Genomic DNA, 15,000 nt, shown 5'->3' with positions numbered 1-15,000 from the left:
CCCACTCCCTCGGTCAGAGGCATGGTATGTTAATGGCGGTGTTTTTTTGTCTAGTCCCTTTCCCAGGAGCGGTCCGGTGCCACCTTAAAACCTAGGCTGCGAGACAGAAAAATAATGCATAAAAACAAAAATATGAATACAAAACCATAAGACAAAAAATATGAAAAAACCACTAGGTGTTGGCACGCGGGCCCGCCCACGTGAACGAGAGAACGACGATGATGCCACTCAGACACCATGAGTGGTACAGAAAAAGGAGATAGTGAAGGGAAGAAAGGAGGAGTCCATTATTAGAAGACAGGTTCAGGAGGCACAGTGGGAGGATCAAGGAGATTGCAGTGCGGCAAGTGACGGAAAGCTGGGGGGAGGTTGGTAATGAAATTGTATGTGATTGTGTGTCTGTCGGAGAAGGAGCTTAGTTGTTTTTCGATTCTATTGTGGAGTGTTATGTTAAGAGGGGGGATGTTGGACTCCTCGTGAATGGAGAGAGAGGTTCTGAAGTCGAACCATTTCGTCCCAAGAGCGAAACGAATTGCTCGGTTTTGAACCTTCTGAAGTTTAGAGAGGTTGGAGGGAGCAGAGAGAGAGAGGGCAAGAGGGCAGTAGGTTAAGAGAGGGAGAATGAAAGCTTTGTAGAGGTGAAGTTTTGTTTTTGTGCTGCTGTCGCGAAATCTTTCCAGGTTGCTCAAGGCCTTGGCGGCTATGGTTGCTTTTTGTTTTATATGTATATTGAAGTTGAGGTGCTTATCTATGGTGAGGCCAAGCACTTTGTTGTTGTTACTGATGGGGATTGGGGTGGGGATTGGATCAATTCTGTTTAGTGAGATTTGGCGGGGCTGACTTCTTTTAATGTTGAAATAAGTGACTTTTGATTTTTCGGGATGGGAGAGAATTCGCCATTTCATCTCCCACAGGCCAGTCGCCATCAGTTCCCATTGAATTTTGTCGGTTAGGAGATCTAACGACCTGGCACGGGCCAATTGCGTTACATCGTCCGCGTATTGAATAGTTAGTGAGTCATTGTGGGCTGGGAGGGGTAGGTCAGCTGTGTACATGTTAAAAAGGGTTGGGGAGAGTACGGAGCCTTGTGGGACTCCAGCCTGAGGGGTAAAAAATGACGAAAAGGTGCCCTGGTGGCGGATTCTTGTCTGTCTCTCATCCAGAAAACTACACAAGATGCGTTGTGTTAGATAAGGGAGATTGAAGTTATTACAAATTTTATATTTTAAACCGGTGTGCCAAACGGTGTCAAAAGCTTTTTTGACATCTTTTGTCACGAGTGCTGTCTTGTAATATGGCTTGTTGAAATTTAGGTAGGCTACTATGCTGTTAAGGGCGTCCTCAGTTGAGGCGTTCCTCCGGAAACCGAACTGCTGTGGTGCCAGCAATCCGTTATCTTCGAGGAACGCTCTCAATCTTAAATTGATTAGACGCTCAAAAGTTTTTCCAAGAATTTCAAGTAGGCTTATGGGGCGATAGTTTTCTGGTAAGTGAGAGTTTTTTCCGGGCTTGGCAATTAGGGTGATGTTTGAAATTTTGAAAGCCTTTGGGAAGTATCCAGAGGCGAGGCAAGCATTGAATATTTTTGTCAGGCTGGATATGATTTCTGGAGGAAGGCTCCGCACCATTGGCCAGGTGACTCCTGAGGGGCCGGGGGCTCGCCGCGGAGTGTGCCTGAGCAACCTGGCGACATCTTCCTCCTCAATGGGTGTGATGAGAGGGTGTTGTGGGTCTAGTCGTGTTAAGTGTATAATGTTATGTGGTAGTGTGTTTGCTAGGTTTTGGCGCACAATATCGGTGATATGGTGTATGTGGGCAATACTGGGCTCATGAAGAGGGAGAGGGTGTGGTTGGAAGGAGTTACGCCAGTGTGTCTGGAAGGTGTTGGTGACCTGGTCTGGGTTGGTGACTCGATCACCGTTCACTAGGAGGTACTCGAATCTTTCCCGCTGGCTTCCCTTTAGCTTGTGCACCATGTGCCAGAACTGAGTAGGGTTTCTACAGCGAGCTCCGTCCATACGGGAGACTAGAGTCCTCCAGTGAGCGCTGTGATCATCCTGTAGGCTATTTAGTATGTGTGTGCGAAGGGTGCATAGGTCTCTGTAGATGGGAATGAGGCTGTTCATGTTTTTTAAAAAGCGTGTTCTGTAGCACACTAGTAGTCGTTGTGTTTTTATGGAGGGTCTGAAGTCTATGTGAATTGTGTGTTGTTTCTTTGGGGTGTGTCTGTTGGCTGATGTCAGGATGTCACTGTGTAGTTTCGCTAGGGCGCTGTCTATTTCTGTATATGGTTGGCCTTCGAGCTGTGTTGGTCGGTGTAGATCTGTAAGTGTTTCCCTGAATCCCTCCCAATCGGCGGAGCGGTAGTCGGGGACAGGTGGGGATGGGATAGATATGGGGTTGGAGGATATTTTTAGGATTATGGGAACGTGGTCTGAACCACAGAGGGGTCCTTGGGAGATGTGGTGGTGGAAAGGTAGGGACTGCCGATTGGAGAGAATGAGATCCGGCCTGCCATTCCCATTGTGGGTATAGCAGGTAGGAAAGTCAGGACCAAGGAAACGGAGGCGTTTTAGTTGTGTGAGTTGCAGAAGTTCGTGTCCGTGTTGGTTGTTCTTGTTATGTCGAAATGCTGTGTGACTGGCATTAAGGTCTGCCAGTATGTAGACTGGTAGGTTTGTGTGGTTGAAGAGATTGTTGAGGCTGGTGAGAGGGAGCCCAGTATCCGGTCTGCTGTACGTTGTGGCGATTAGAAATTGCCCGTGTTGTGTTTCGATCTTGGTGGCCAGGAAGTGAGCTGAAGGCCAGTCGGTTATGTGGATGTGTTTGATGGTACATTTTACCATGATAGCTACGCCATCATGGCGCGTACCTGTTGTGTAGCGTGTGTTGTATCCGTAAAGTTTGATGGGTTTAAGAGGTGTGCCTGTGTGGTTGAGAAGGACGATGTCTGGATCGATAGATCGAATTGCTTCTGAGATAAGGTGTCTGTTATTCCAGAAACCGCGACAGTTTAGTTGTACTACTGTGATCATTGTTGAGTGTGTTAGGTGTTTTTCCTACCCCTTAATGCGGTTCGTGTAGATGGGGGTGAAGGTTGGGGTTGGTTTGTGAGCAGGCGTTTTGTGTCAGTCTTTTTTGTGGTGTTGTTGGTTGTGTTGGTAGAAGTAATGGCACTGGTAATGGTAGTGGTAGGAGTGGATTGTGTTGGAGGGGACTTCTGGGGCTGCGATTCACCAGAAGCTGGGTCTTCTTCGGAGCCCATGTCCCTAGGTGAGAGGGAACTGGTGTCGTTGGGTGTGGTAAGTTCGGGTTGCTGAAGTGGGGGTGTTGGAGTGTGTATCTCTTCGTTTTGTTGGAAATGTTGTTTAAAGTGTTGTTGGTTGGTTTGTTGGAAGTTTGGTGGAAGCTTTATTGTGGGGCAACCGTTATATTCAAGCAGGGAATTCATGGTTTCAGCTTGCTTTTTTAAGTCGCCAAAAGAGGTCTGAATTGAATATTTTATGATAATTTCTGCAAGCAGAAGTTTCTCTGAGTTTGTGTTTGTGTTAGAAGTAGTTTGTGTGGAAGTATTGGGTGTGGTGGCTTGTGCATAGGTAGTTGTAATTGGGGTAGGTTTTGGAGAGTTTTGTTGTTGCTGACTCTCACGTTTTATGGGACATTTAAAGGAGACCGCTGTGTGTTCCCCTTCACAGTTTATGCATTTTAAGGTGGATGATTGGCAGTTCTTGTAGTCGTGGCCCTTAGCTGCACACTTAGAGCAGATCTGTTCAGTGTCTTTGCACTGGTTAGTGCGGTGGCTGAATTTATAGCATTTGTAACACTGTGTAACCGGTCTGTATTCTTCAATATTAATGTTATAAGAAGGTACTATTTGCGAAAATATTTTGATGCCTTTATTTTTGATGAGGTCGGCCTGTTGTTTCGACCGGAGACGTATTTTAATCATGTGAGCTTTTGGGATTGCGTGTATTTCTTCAATTTGGGTTTCGTTTCTAGCTTCAATCTCCATTCGGAGATCGTCGTTAGTTTTTTTCAGTAAATAGTCGTCCACACGGCGGGCAAGGATGGTCCTGGCGGATATTTCCTCTGGAGACTCAACAAGCTCGAAACCTAGGAGTTTTAAGTTTTCGTTTGCCTGGTGAGTGGTGTGTCTTTCGCGATCAGCCTCACTGGCTAGACCAACGATAATGTAAGGGCCAGATTTAAAGCATTTTGTGTGGGGAACCTGGGTCCTGGTAAAAAAGGCATTGCTGAGGTCGGCAGGGATGTTGGCAGTTTTAATCCGGTACCTTATTGTCCGGTCAGGGGGGCGTGGGGCGGCCATCTTATCATAGGGCCGGGCCCTATGATGCTGCAGCCCTGTAGGAGAGAATCTGTGGTGGAAAAGTGTTATTAGGCGTGAGTGGCGCTACAGCCTTTTGGCGCTACAGCCTTTAGGGTGCTACAACCACGAGTGGCCTATAAACAACCTATTGTTGTTTCCTGTCGCCCTAGAACCTATATCCCGAGGGGGATCCTAGATGGAGAGAGGAGACCCTGAATATCTAGCCCTGAGGTAGGGATTGTACGCTCACGGGGTGTCTCTAGGCTGCTCTAGCCAACACTAGAGGCCCCGGTGGCTAAAGAGCGCGGAGCGGGCTTGCCTAAGGCCCGATCCTGACTCTGTCGCCGGTACGAAGAAAAGAAAGGTGGAGTAGGAGGAACAGTTGGCAAAAGTCACTTATACCAGTGAGTTACTGCGATCTTCCAGCGATACCCTTAGGTGAGGCTCTCTCCACAGGGAACGTAGGGAAGACCGCGGCTCCTCGAAGTGACTGCCGGGTTGTCTATCGGTATTCTTTTTTGTCTAGCAGGCCAAAGCCTTTTTTTTTTTTTTTTTTTTTTTTTTTTTTGTAGAGTCGTTGGAAGCGAAAATGCTCCTTTTTAGGTGGCTCGTGGGCGAGTGTGTGCGCCTTGCTTCCTGCCGGCCTTTTAAAGGACACAGGAGTGAGAGCAGGAGCGGAGCTGGGCGCCTATTGGTTCCTTCCGGACCCGGGGGGCGGAGCTTGTGACTCGGCGGCTCAGTGTAAGGCGGACCTTCTTCCTTCAAAGTTGGCTGCTGGTTGGTTAGCTGCTGCTGGGAGCTGGAGCTGGGAGAACCTTCTGCTACCAGAGTTGGAGGAAGTGTGCCGTGCCTCAAAATTTTTGTCGCGCGGTATATATTGAGCCAGAGCGGTCGTGCGTGTAGTAAATTACTATTTTCCCTGTTTTTCTCACTTAATTTAACATTATCGGGTCATATGCATAGGTTTTCTGTTTCAGTGTTGACCCTGCAACTGCACATTTATGACTAAATTCACATACACAAGCACAAATGTGAATAAAACTCAATATAAAGGTGGAGGGGTTGCAAGATTTTCCGGCGCGCTAAGGCATGCCGAGATAATATACCTTCTCCCCTGACTCTTTTCTTGTAGGCATGCGCAAGATTCATTCAGTATCAAGTAATGTTTCAACTGAATTCATATTCTAATTTTCAGAAACTATCTTCCATTTGGTAGCATAACCAGTTTCCCCTCTTCTAGTTGGAAGAAAAAACAAATATATTTATTAACACTAACTCCTTGCTCTTCCAGTATGGTTTATGTATATATATATATATATATATATATATATATATATATATATATATATATATATATATATATATATATATATATATATATATATATATATATATATATATATATATTAAAAGACAATGAATATCCTCTGGGGAAGGGGTGACAATCCTTATTTAACCCTTAATTTCAGTTGAATTTTGACAAGTCTACGTTAAAATGTTTCCATTTTTCTGCAGTGATAAAGAAACGTAGAGGGTTAGCTAATATATTTAATTGTTAATTGTATCTTTTTTTCTTTCTTTTTTTCATTTATTCTTTTATTAATTTTTCTTTTCATTGCTTAATTATGCATTATGCCGACACTGCAGGTTACAATTGCAGATATTGCAAGTATTTTTGACACAATACAAGTACATCCAGCTAAACTATTGCTACAGTATAGAGAGAGTATTTCGATTACATACCTTATTCTTCATCTTCTTTTCTTCTTTTTTTTTTTTTAATAAATATAATAATAAATAAATAAGTAAATAGGTATTGTCAAATGAAATCGTCGAGATTACGCAGGGGTTTCGGGCAATACTTGGATGGGTGACTACACAAGCCTCATCTGTCTGAAAAAAAAAATAAATAAATAAATAAAATAAGAATAAGAATAGGGAGAATGAACGAAAATTTTAAGTAATAAAGATAACAGTAAGAATTATTATAACAAGAATAAGAAAAATTACAATAAAGGAATATAAAAAAAAAGAAAGAAAGCATCCCATGTCTTTCTTCCTAATTGTCATAGAAGGGTGAATTCTTTTGTATATTTTCCAACATTTCCAATACAACGATATGAATGGGGGAAGAAAGAATAAGAATAATAGAAAGAAGGCCTCCCAACACCTAGTTCTCCGGTCTTGGCCAATTAGCTAACGGCGGGATCAGCGCAGTTAAGCAGGGGGTCCTCGAAGAACTTGGATGGGTGACCACAAAAGCCTCATCTCTCTGAGAATAGAAAAAAATAGCAATAAGAATGAGGAGAATGAACGAAAAACGAAAATAATAAAATAACAATAACAACTATAATAAAAAAAAGAAGATTAAGAATAAAAAGAACAAAAATAAGGGAAAAAAGTAATAATATATCTCTCTTGCTAATTGTCGTAGAATTATGAATGAAGGGTTAATTTTAGTGCATATTTTCCAACATTTTCAGCACAACAATGCAACAACAATACAGGAAAGAATAAGAATAAGAGAAATAAGCCCTCCCAACACCTTGTTCTCCGCTCTTGACCAATCAGCTGACGGCGGGATCAGCAAGGTTAAGCAGGGGGTCCGGGCAGAACTTGGATGGGTGACCGCACAAGCCTCATCTCTCTAAAAGTAGGATAAATAAGAATAAGATAAGGAAGAATAATAAAAAAAAATGAAAATAATAAAGATAACAATATTAATTATGACAAGAATAAGAAAAAAATAGAATAAAAAGAATGAAAAAAATAAGAATATCACAACTTTCTTGCTAATTGTCTTAGAATTTTAAATGACATGTCAGTTCTGCTGTATATTTTCCAAGATTTGTTACGAATGAGGGAAGAAAGAATAAGAATAAGAATAAGAATAAGAACAAAATGAATTAGACTAACAATAATGATCACATCTTTCATGCGGTGACTGCGTGGGCGATGAGCCTCACTGGACGTTTCTGACCAATCACAAGGCAGGGTTGGAGTCGTCGGGCCCACCCGATTCATATATAAAGGGATTTTGTGGGAAGCGCGGGCAGACTCAGCTGAGTGTTCGTTGTGAGTTGTTGTTACCACAACTATGGCACGTACCAAGCAAACGGCTCGCAAGTCCACTGGTGGCAAGGCGCCCCGCAAGCAGCTTGCTACAAAGGCAGCTCGCAAGTCTGCTCCAGCCACTGGAGGTGTCAAGAAACCCCACCGTTACAGGCCTGGAACCGTTGCTCTCCGTGAGATCCGCCGTTATCAGAAGAGCACTGAGCTGCTTATCAGGAAACTGCCTTTCCAGCGCCTGGTGCGTGAAATTGCTCAGGATTTCAAGACTGACCTCCGCTTCCAGTCCTCTGCTGTCATGGCTCTCCAGGAAGCTTCCGAGGCTTACCTCGTGGGTCTGTTTGAGGATACCAACCTGTGCGCCATCCATGCCAAGCGCGTGACTATCATGCCAAAGGACATCCAACTGGCTCGTCGCATCCGTGGCGAGCGTGCCTAAGAAGTCATCCACGAATGATCTTCATAACAGCAATATCTAGGCCCTTTTTAGGGCCAAACATCTCTTTCATTAAAGAATTTTCATAGACAATCTGTTTGGTTTTGTGGAAGAAAATATTTATTTTCCATCTTTCAGTATCAGGTATCGACTTTCAACTCAATATCCTTCCCCCCTTTTTTTTTTTTTATATTATTATTATTATTCCCTCTTCCATGGCCATATCTCTTTCACTTGGGAGAATTTTTATCTTTCTTTATCTCTATTTTTTTTTTATCTTTTCTTTATCTCCACAGAATAATAATCACGATAATAATAAGCATAATAATAATAATAATAATAATAATAATAATAATAATAATAATAATAATAATAATGATACAATAATTATTATAATAATAATCATAATAAAAACAACAATATTAATATTATTAATAATGATAATAATAATAATAATAATAATAATAATAATAATAATAATAATAATAAAAATAATAATAATAATAATATTAATAATAATAACAATAATTATAATAATAATGCATTTGTCTATATCGTATCTTTTTTCCTTTTCAAGTGTGGCTCCAATGGAGCCGGGTATTATTTTATACTGGCAGCAGTATACTGGCCGCCTGTTTACTTGGAGGAGGTATACTTGGTAACAGCCTTGGTGCCTTCAGAAACAGCGTGTTTTGCCAGTTCACCAGGCAGAAGAAGACGGACAGCGGTCTGGATTTCCCGGCTGGTGATGGTGGAGCGCTTGTTATAGTGTGCCAGGCGGGATGCCTCGGCAGCGATGCGCTCGAAAATGTCATTCACGAACGAGTTCATGATTGACATGGCCTTGGAGGACACGCCAGTGTCTGGGTGGACTTGCTTGAGCACCTTGTAGATGTAGATGGAGTAGCTCTCCTTCCTCCTGCGCTTCTTCTTCTTGTCGCCCTTGGCAATGGCCTTCTGTGCCTTGCCAGCTTTCTTGGCAGCCTTTCCTGATGCTTTGGGAGGCATAGTGTCGCCGTACTGCTGTGAGAACGAGTGTGCGTTTTCTCAGTTGAAAAGTGGTATATATATTAGCGTGCCTACTCAGGATCAGGAGTCGCCACCTCAGCGAGCGTCCTGATTGGTCCAGACGCGCTCTGGGCCGATCTGATCTCGCGTATATATAGCCGTTTTTCCCAAAATTCACTACTTGCTCGCAGAGCTACCGACGAGGTTAGAGTACTCGCGCTCCTCATTTATCACCAACAACAACAACTACTACTACTACTACTACTACCACAACATCCATTATCATGTCTGGACGCGGCAAGGGAGGAAAGGTGAAGGGAAAGTCAAAGTCCCGTTCCAGTCGTGCTGGACTCCAGTTCCCGGTCGGCAGGATTCATCGCCTTCTAAGGAAAGGCAACTACGCCGAGCGCGTGGGTGCTGGTGCCCCCGTGTACCTTGCGGCAGTTATGGAGTACCTGGCTGCTGAAGTCCTTGAGCTTGCCGGCAATGCCGCCCGTGACAACAAGAAGACTCGCATCATCCCACGTCACCTGCAGCTGGCCATCCGCAACGACGAGGAACTTAACAAGCTCCTCTCCGGAGTCACCATTGCACAGGGTGGCGTGCTGCCCAACATTCAGGCCGTGCTCCTTCCCAAGAAGACTGAGAAGAAGTAAATAAAGGGCCTCCCTCCCCTTCAGCCAATATCACCATCAATCCGGCTCCTCTTCGGAGCCACACGTTCAAACATCTAGAGAGTTGTGTAGACTATACTGGTATATCAATAATAAGCAAGTAGTGTATTTATTTTCGAGTTAGTTATTTGTTATTATTATTATTATTATTTAGTCAGGCACGCAAGTGACCGAGAATAAATATGTATACTATATTTCTACTAATGTACCTGCTGTGTGTCACAGTGGAGAGTTGATTAGATGTGTTGCCTATTGTGATATGTTGAGCGTCTTTTTCATCTCAATGTATATTTTGTTTTATGAGAAACTGAGAACGATGAGGGGCGTGATCATTGAAATAAGTCAATGATAATAATAATAATAATAATAATAATAATAATAATAATAATAATAATAATAATAATAATGATAATAATAATAATAATAATAATAATAATAATAATAATGATAATAATAATAATACTTGGAGAAGACCTGATGAAGTGAGAAAGATGGTTATAATTAATAATGGTTTCTTTTCTTAGCTCAGATAGTGATAGTGAACATGGTTATGAGAAAGTAGTAGTAATAATAGTAGTCTATGGTCCTTCTTTCTTTTCATGTTTGTGGACCTTAAAAAGGTCCGGGAGATGATGTTATTCAATGATGATAATGCAAGCTGAATAGCTGGCACCATCTCAATAATGGAGCGATTTAACCACCAAATCCGTACAGGGTACGGCCCTGACGCTTGAGGGCGTAGACAACGTCCATGGCAGTAACGGTCTTACGCTTGGCGTGCTCGGTATAGGTGACAGCATCCCTGATAACGTTCTCAAGGAACACCTTGAGCACCCCACGAGTCTCCTCGTAGATGAGACCAGAGATGCGCTTGACGCCACCTCGGCGAGCTAGACGACGGATAGCAGGCTTGGTGATTCCCTGGATGTTATCACGCAGAACCTTACGGTGACGCTTGGCGCCTCCCTTTCCAAGACCCTTGCCTCCCTTGCCGCGGCCAGTCATGGTGATGAGAGCTGCTAGTACGACGTCCGAACGGTCTAACAGGAAGCTCACGAATGTGCCTCAAAATAACATAACATAACATAACAAAGAGAGAAAAGATGGGGAGGGGGAAGTGGGGATAGTGGGAAGAATAGGGGGGTGATAAGAAGGGAATTGTAGTAGGAGAAATAGTCACTGGGGCTTAACCCAGGCGCAATTTCAATGAGGAAGGACATCTTTTTTTTTTTTTTTTTTTTTTTTTTTTTTTTTTTTTTTTTTTTTTTACGTGTTATATTCATGCTAAGATGGCAAGGGGGACAAGGTCTTTATCGGGGAAAGCAGGAGAGTCCGCCACCAACCGAGCAGGCCAAGCCCAACACAGCCACAGCCACGAACGCCGCCCACGCACCCAAAACCCCGGGCCAAACCACGCACAAGTTAGGGGCCAGACTATCCAGAGCCTGCACCATCAGGATGTGAAAGAGGAGTGAAGGACAGTCAGAGTAGAAAGGGTTTTTTTTTTTTTTTTTTTTTTTTTTGCTTTTTATTGGTTCAAAGAAGGACAGAGGAAGAAGTACATCCGTATAGCGGAGGGACCTACAGTTTTACGTGGGTTCCGAACCACGGATAGTAGTAGAGTGATTTGGTGATGGCAGGGATATTTAATGTATGATGTAATGTGGTGGGTGAAAAAGCGGTGTCGGTCCTTTCTGCTCTTGTCCTGTGACTCTTCCTGCAAAAAGGCCAACCTGCTAAAGAAAAGAGAAGTATAAAAAATGTTGTGGTGTTATGTGCATGGGGAGGGTGAGGATGGTTTGTGATAATGATTGACATGATGGTAGGATGTGCAATGACAGAGGCTCGAAAAGGCTCCCTCACCGCAACGAGGGGTCAAATCTAATACCATCTGCTTGCACGCGGTAAGTCGCTGGTGGCGGGGGGTGAATGGGGATTCCTGCATGGATGCTTCCAGGGCCCCGCCCCACCATCTCTTGACTACCTTCCTGCCCAGCCCTTGCCGCACCCAACTACCTCTGTGTGGGGGGTGAAGTGGCTTCCACTGAATGGTGTGGTTACCGTCCCCATCATCAGTACTGGCCGCTCCTTAACTACCTCGGGGGGTACCGCTACCGGAACGTCATGCCGACGTCCGGGGGCCCCATTGCCGTGACGTCAGTGGGAGGAGTGCGGTTCGTGCTATCCCCGTCTCTCTGGAAGTGGTCCGGTGCCCCCTTGAAACCTAGGCTGCGAGGCAAGAAAATAATGTATAAAAAACAAAAATATGAATACAAAGCCATAAGACAAAAAATATGAAAAAACCACTAGGTGTTGCCACACGACCCCACTCCCTCGGTCAGAGGCATGGTATGTTAATGGCGGTGATTTTTTGTCGCGTCCCTTTCCCAAGAGCGGTCCGGTGCCACCTTAAAACCTAGGCTGCGAGACAAAAAAATAATGCACAAAAACAAAAATATGAATACAAAACCATAAGACAAAAAATATGAAAAAACCACTAGGTGTTGGCACGCGGGACCGCCCACGTGAACGAGAGAACGACGATGATGCCACTCAGACACCATGAGTGGTACAGAGAAAGGAGATAGTGAAGGGAAGAAAGGAGGAGTCCATTATTAGAAAACAGGTTCAGGAGGCACAGTGGGAGGATCAAGGAGATTGCAGTGCGGCAGGTGACGGAAAGGTGGGGGGAGGTTGGTAATGAAATTGTATGTGATTGTGTGTCTGTCGGAGAAGGAGCTTAGTTGTTTTTCGATTCTATTGTGGAGTGTTATGTTAAGGGGGGGGATGTTGGACTCCTGGTGAATGGAGAGAGAGGTTTGGAAGTCGAACCATTTCGTCCCAAGAGCGAAACGAATTGCTCGGTTTTGAACTTTTTGAAGTTTAGAGAGGTTGGAGGGAGCAGAGAGAGAGAGGGCAAGAGGGCAGTAGGTTAAGAGAGGGAGAATGAAAGCTTTGTAGAGGTGAAGTTTTGTTTTTGTGCTGCTGTCGCGAAATCTTTCCAGGTTGCTCAGGGCCTTGGCGGCTATGGTTGCTTTTTGTTTTATATGTATATTGAAGTTGAGGTGCTTATCTATGGTGAGGCCAAGCACTTTGTTGTTGTTACTGATGGGGATTGGGGTGGGGATTGGAGTAATTCTGTTTAGTGAGATTTGGCGGGGCTGACTTCTTTTAATGTTGAAATAAGTGACTTTTGATTTTTCGGGATGGGAGAGAATTCGCCATTTCATCTCCCACAGGCTAGTCGCCATCAGTTCCCATTGAATTTTGTCGGTTAGGAGATCTAACGACCTGGCACGGGCCAATTGCGTTACATCGTCCGCGTATTGAATAGTTAGTGAGTCATTGTGGGCTGGGAGGGGTAGGTCAGCTGTGTACATGTTAAAAAGGGTGGGGGAGAGTACGGAGCCTTGTGGGACTCCAGCCTGAGGGGTGAAAAATGGCGAAAAGTTGCCCTGGTGGCGGATTCTTGTCTGTCTCTCATCCAGAAAACTACACAAGATGCGTTGTGTTAGAAAAGGGAGATTGAAGTTATTACAAATTTTGTATTTCAAACCGGTGTGCCAAACGGTGTCAAAAGCTTTCTTGACATCTTTTGTCACGAGTGCTGTCTTGTAATATGGCTTGTTGAAATTTAGGTAGGCTACTATGCTGTTAAGGGCGTCCTCAGTTGAGGCGTTCCTCCGGAAACCGAACTGCTGTGGTGCCAGCAATCCGTTACATTCGAGGAACGCTCTCAATCTTAAGTTGATTAGACGTTCAAAAGTTTTTCCAAGAATTTCAAGGAGGCTTATGGGGCGATAGTTTTCTGGTAAGTGAGAGTTTTTTCCGGGCTTGGCAATAAGGGTGATGTTTGAAATTTTGAAAGCCTTTGGGAAGTATCCAGAGGCGAGGCAAGCATTGAAAATTTTTGTCAGGCTGGATATGATTTCTGGAGGAAGGCTCCGCACCATCGGCCATGTGACTCCTGAGGGGCCGGGGGCTCGTTGCGGAGTATGTCTGAGCAACCTGGTGACATCCTCCTCCTCAATGGGTGTGGTGAGAGGGTGTTGGGGATCTAGGTGTGTTAAGTGTATAATGTTATGTGGTAGCGTGTTTGCTATGTTTCGGCGCACAAGATCGGTGATGTGGTGTATGTGGGCAATACTGGGCTCATGGGGAGGGAAAGGGTGTGGTTGGAAGGTGTTGCACCAGTGTGTCTGGAAGGTGTTGGTGACCTGGTCTGGGTTGGTGACTCGATCACCGTTCACTAGGAGGTACTCGAATCTTTCCCGGTGGCATCCCTTCAGCTTGTGCACCATGTGCCAGAACTGAGTAGGATTTTTGCAGCGAGCTCCGTCCATAAGGGAGACTAGGTTCCTCCAGTGAGCGCTGTGGTCATCCTGTAGGCTATTTAGTATGTGTGTGCGAAGGGTGCAGAGGTCTCTGTAGATGGGTATGTGGTTGTGCATGTTTTGTAAAAAGCGTGTTCTGTAGCACACTAGTAGTCGTTGTGTTTTTATGGAGGGTCTGAAGTCTATGTGAATTTTGTGTTGTTTCTTTGGTGTGTGTCTGTTGGCTGATGTCAGGATGTCACTATGTAGTGTCTCTAGGGCACTGTCTATTATTGTATAGGGTTGGCCTTCGAGCTGTGGTGGTTGGTGTAGGTCTGAAAGAGTTTTCCTGAATCCCTCCCAGTCGGCGGAGCGGTAGTCGGGGACAGGTGGGGATGGGATAGATATGGGGTTTGAGGATATTTTTAGAATTAGGGGGACGTGGTCTGAACCACAGATGGGTCCGTAGGAGATGTGGTGATGGAAAGGTAGGGATTGCCGGTTGGAGAGGATGAGATCCGGCCTGCCATTCCCATTGTGGGTATAGCAGGTAGGAAAGTCAGGGCCAAGGAAGCGGAGGCGTTTCAGTTGTGTAAGTTGTAGAAGTTGGTGTCCATGTTGGTTGTTCTTGGTGTGTCTAAATGCTGTGTGACTGGCATTGAGGTCTGCCAGTATATAGGCTGGTATGTTTGTGTGATTGAAGAGATTGTTGAGACTGGTGAGAGGGAGCCCTGTATCCGGTCTGCTGTATGTGGTGGCAATAAGAAATATCCCGTGTTGTGTTTCGATCCTGGTGGCCAGGAAGTGTGCTGAAGGCCAGTCGGTTATGTGGATGTGTTTGATGGTGCATTTGACCATGACAGCTACGCCATCATGACGTGTACCTGTAGTGTAACGTGTGTTATATCCATATAGCTTAATTGGTTTTGTTGGTGAACCTGTGTGGTTCAGGAGGACGATGTCTGGGTCGGTTGATCGAATAGCTTCTGAAATAAGGTGCCGGTTATTCCAGTAGCCGCGACAATTTAGTTGCATGATCGTAATCATGTTTTCTTAACTCTCGATGTGGTTCGTGTGGGTCTAGGGGAGGTGGGTTGTGTACCCGGAATGTGTCTTTTATGTGCGGTGTTACTGGCTTGTGTTGGTGTGTTTTCGTTCGTTTTTGTGGTGGAG

The sequence above is a fragment of the Scylla paramamosain genome, unplaced genomic scaffold, assembly GCF_035594125.1.
Source record: "Scylla paramamosain isolate STU-SP2022 unplaced genomic scaffold, ASM3559412v1 Contig100, whole genome shotgun sequence".
In the NCBI taxonomy this organism is placed as follows: domain Eukaryota; kingdom Metazoa; phylum Arthropoda; class Malacostraca; order Decapoda; family Portunidae; genus Scylla; species Scylla paramamosain.
This window is presented reverse-complemented; position numbering follows the sequence as displayed.